Genomic DNA, 4,940 nt, shown 5'->3' on the forward strand with positions numbered 1-4,940 from the left:
ACACCCAACCAAACGAAGAATAACCCAAATCAACCCCTAATCATGCAAATCAACCCAGTTACACCAGGATAAACTCAATACTGCGCGGAATGACACGGTGGAGTGAGTGTGTGAGTGATGCAGGGTGTGTTTACATTGACGTGGTGTGAGTATCGGTGTTGATATGCGGGGTAACCTTGGCCGCCACCCCCTATGTCAACACGGGGCGATGGTGTGTGTGTGTGTGTGTGTGTGTGTGTGTGTGTGTGAGAGAGAGAGAGAGAGAGAGAGAGAGAGAGAGAGAAAGATACGTGGTGGGGATTCGGAGTAGCAAGGTTGTAAGGTAAAGAGGAGTACGGGAGGGTGACAGGGTAGAAAGGGTAGGTGGTGGCGATGGAGACAGGGAAGGAGTCGGAGGAGACGTAGGGAGAAGGGGAGAGGGGTAGCAGTGGGAGGGGGGAATATATGGTATTGACCGGAGACAGTGAGAGAGAAAAGAAGTAGAGGTGGAAGAGTGGGGGAGGTGTAGTGGTGACGGGAGAAAAGGAGATAGGGGGAGAGGAAGGAGGATAAAGGGGCGGGAAGGGAGGAGTGTGAGCGAAAGAGGAGGAACAACCCGTAATGACCTTAATCAACTCTGATATACCCAAAGCCAAACAAAGTGACGCAGATGAGCCCAGATATACCTAAACTAAGCCAGATAATTTACACAGACACAAATATATATCAGATGAACCAGGAAATCCAGATATATAAAAAATCAAGCCGAAAATATCTTTAAATTGCATATGTGTACCCAAATCCACCAGAAAAATTCTCAGAGTAACCCTTATGTCCGTGATAGAGGAGGAGGGGTGGAAGGGAAAGGAGATGGGATGAAAATGGGTGGGGAAGATTTTAGGGAGAAAGGTGGAAGGCGTGGGAAAGCAGATGAGTAGAGGGAATAGGAGAGATAAAAGAAAAGAAGAGGGTTTCCAATCTGTTTGTAATCGATCTAAAATCGATGTGTTTTTCTTGATGTATTTGATGTCTGTCAAGTGGAAAAGACTCACTGGACAGTGGTGAAAAATTTTTGTTTCGTTACCAAAGGTTCCCAGCGAGAAGACAGATGCGGTCGTGAGAACAAGTGCTGATATTGTTGAATTATCTCTGGGTCGCTTTATCTCAGAGCAGGCATGTAAATTGTAGCCATAATACATGGCATTTCGCCATGTATATATACTGTATGCATTGAGGTGTCCAATCTAGACTTACCAGTGTATGTATTAAGACAGTATTTGATATGAGATATATACTACACCCGTAGTAATAATAAGATTTATATACCAGTATTATACTTAATATTAGCATGTTAATAACAGCTAGTATGATGCTGCTGCTACATCCCTCGGTCACCACCCAAGCGAGTCCCCTCGGTTGATTGCACATGATTAATGGTCCTGTGCTACCGTACACTGGCACCCACCCCTTCATTACAATGTGAGAAGCTAGTTAAACAGTGACCTGTGGGACACACATAAGGACAGCCTTTGATTTTTTGGTCCTCAATGTATCTGGAGAGCAAACATCGGAGACATATAGCTGGCGTGAACACACTGAGAAGGAAAACAAAGGTAGGTTGAAGTCCTTATAGAATAACTGTAGATGTTAGACAGGCAGGAAATGAAGTTTCCTTCATTGACAGAATAACTGCCACTGAGATAAAGACAGAGATATGAACTGTAAGTGAGGTCAGAGAAAGAGAATTGAATGGAAAATCCCAGACACAGCTTATTCTGTGAAGGTGGGAGTCCACGTTAGACAGTTTTAAAGTATTGATGGCTGGGTAGGATTACTAAATATTTGCTTTGAACACCACAGTGGTCAGGTGCTACACAATATCTTTCTAACAATGCAAAAGCTGTCATGCTCTGACAAATAAGAGTAAGCTATTTCGGTGTCCTCTGGAAAGTAAAAGAATTGAATGTTATGGAGTGGAACATGGAATACTACCTCTTGGGAACGGGTGTAAGCTCACTGCTGTGGTGCTTTTGATTGATTTGCCTGGGTGAAAGTCATTTCACATGCAGCCTCCCCTACCGGGACCTGTGCAACACGGAGCGCTGGATAAAGGTAAAGATAGGATGCCTTGCACTGAGAAAGAGTATCTCCATGCACAACGTGTAGGTAGTTGTCAGATGCAACAGTGGCTTAAAACTGTTTTATATTTAGCGATGAGTTACTAACCTTCGTGGGGAAAAGTGTCAGTTGCCATGCATTAAAATATGTGGAGGACTTTAAGGGAATATAAACAAGTATGTCATGCTGCAGTAGTGTTACTTCAGGCAAAGGGTAGTAGCACTATACAGCTGTAAATCAGACTGGGTGTTACTCCATTAACCGTTACTGCCATATTAAAGTTGTATGTTAGGTGTTGTACACATCCCCCCTCACCCTCAGCATGATTAGATATAGTCTCTTCTGTAAGTTAATCCACCCTGTTAAGGGACTTCCATGGGTTGGAAGTATTATGAAAAGAGAAGCAGTCTGTCCTGAGTAGGTAGGCTTCAGTAGTGGTTAATTTATTCTTAAGAGTTTTGAGGTTGTTAGTGCTGATGGAAATCTAACTAAAAAAAATATATGTAGTTCTAAATGAGTAGCCTGTACTGGCCTTCAGTAGTGTGTGTTACAGCATTCATTTTCCTATCGCAGCCACATCGTCAGCAATAGCCATCCCAGAGTTAAAAAGAAATGTTATCAACCCCCCCCCCCCCCAAAAAAAAAAAAAAAAAAAAAAGCTTCTGGCTTGAATAAACGTTTAGAAGGTTGTAACAGTGTGATGGCAACTTGCTCTACCCTCCTTTAACTAGTAAGCACTCAGAGGGCGCATACCTCCGCCAATGCCCCCCCCCCTTCCCCACCAAAAAAGGATCCGGATCCGGATCTGTGGAGATGTTGTAAGGAATACATAGGATCCGGATCCGTCCCAAAATTTAATCAATTGTTCCTTGATCCATGGCCCACTCTTCCACAAAATTTAATAAAATTCATTGAGAACTTTTGGAGATATTGTGCGAGATGCATAAGATCCTGATCTGGATCCGCCCCCAAATTTAATCAACTCTTTCTTGTCCCATGGCACACCCTTCCACAAAATTTCATTGCAATTCATCGGGACCTTTTGGAGATATCGTGTTGACAAAGAGACAAACAAAGCTTGGGTGAATACATAATCTCCTCCAACTTCGTTGGCGGTGGTAATTATTCACTGTGATTTTGTTTTTTGTTATCTGATTGTTTGCTCTAGATCCACTGACACTGGTCAGTTGCGCAATGTTCTCAAGGTCAGGGATAGTGTACGCAAATCCGACAGTAGACCAGCTCGATGTTATATTTACATCCTGTCGTTATCACGTCTTTGACAAGCACTTTGCATGCCGGAGCCATGATGACACCGGGCTTCAGTGCCTTTGAATGCATCAGTCTCTGGTGGCGCCAGTTTGGATCCCAACGTTGCCTCCAGCTAACTTCTTATTTCTTCATGGCTAATTGAAAGACTTGACATACTTTCCTTGTCAAATTCCTTATCTGTCAGGTGTACAGAATTACCAAACAATTGTAGAAGTGATCCTCCAGCTTCGTTACTCATGCTTAGAAGGACAAGAGATGTGTGAACTCCATCTGAGACCATGCCTTTATACAGATAGTACGCTAATCATACAGTACACAGAAAATACTTAGGGTACTGTATATGTTCAGGTAATATGTGTGATGTATGCCCATAGTTGTGATCATACTATGACTTCTGTAAACGATGTCCAGTACATACTTGCATGTTATTTTAAGATATGAGTTATAATCTAGTAATAAAGTAAATGAAATAATAGTACCGGTATATATTGTCATAATAATGAACCAGATGATTGCACGATCAGTAATCCTATAAGGGAGGAAGGTGTGGAAGAAGGGTAAGAGGTGAAAAGGGAGGGAAGAGGGTGACAGGGGAGGAAGAGGGGGAGAGTGAAAGGAATAAGGGAAAGGAGAAGCAAGAGAGACAGGGACGAAGGACCGGACGAGGATGGGAGAAAAGAGGGGTAGAAGTAAGGGAGAGGGATGGTATGGGGATGAAAAGGAAGGAGTTAAAGAGGGGAGAGAGATAGAGAGGAAGAAATGGGGGGAAGAGGAGGGGATAGGGAAGAGGAGGGGATAGGGAAGAGGGTGATGAGGGAAGGAGAGACGAGGGTGGGAGAGGTAGGGAGGAGAATATAAGAAAAGAAGATAACCGGAGTAAGTCAGTTGGCCCGTGCTAGGCAGCTCCTACAAGAGTGACTAAACTACTAGAATAAGAAAAGGAGAGCAAAGACGAAGAGGGAGAAGACTGATAGGAGAGGGGATGTAGAGGGGATAGAAGGGAAAAGTGGAAGGGGTAAAGGGCGGGGAGAGTGGATGACAGTTGAAGGGGAAGGAAAGAGTGGAAAAAAGGATAGAAAGAGTGGATGAAAACTGAATGTGGAGGAGGGGGGAGATTGGAAAAAAGAAATGGAGAGTGAGTGATAAACTGAAGGGGAAAGCAGGAGTAAAAAAAAAAAAATGATATGGACAGTAGATGAGGATTGATAGTGGAAATGGAGAGTGAAAAAAGGGGGTGAGTTAACTCTTTCTTAGCTGTTATACCTCATACCAATTAATCTGGCCAGGCATGTATGGCAACACTGTTCCTGCCGAGATTCTGATTGGCTGGAAGTGTTTGTTAGATTTCGTTGTTGCTAAAACTGATACCTTCTTTATTATCAGATGTGATACTGCGTTTGTCGACAATACAATCGTGAAAAGCAATAAGAAATCCGTTATATACTTAACAACAATGAAATTTTCGTATGAAGATAGAAATATGAGTCAACAAAGTATTAAAAAAGTCCAAGTCAAGGTCAGCATTCGAACAATTCCTTTAAATCTCTGACACTCCGTAATATAACAGAAAA

This window comes from Coenobita brevimanus, chromosome 29, assembly GCF_032717465.1.
Source record: "Coenobita brevimanus isolate Jiangsu-jjx chromosome 29, ASM3271746v2, whole genome shotgun sequence".
In the NCBI taxonomy this organism is placed as follows: domain Eukaryota; kingdom Metazoa; phylum Arthropoda; class Malacostraca; order Decapoda; family Coenobitidae; genus Coenobita; species Coenobita brevimanus.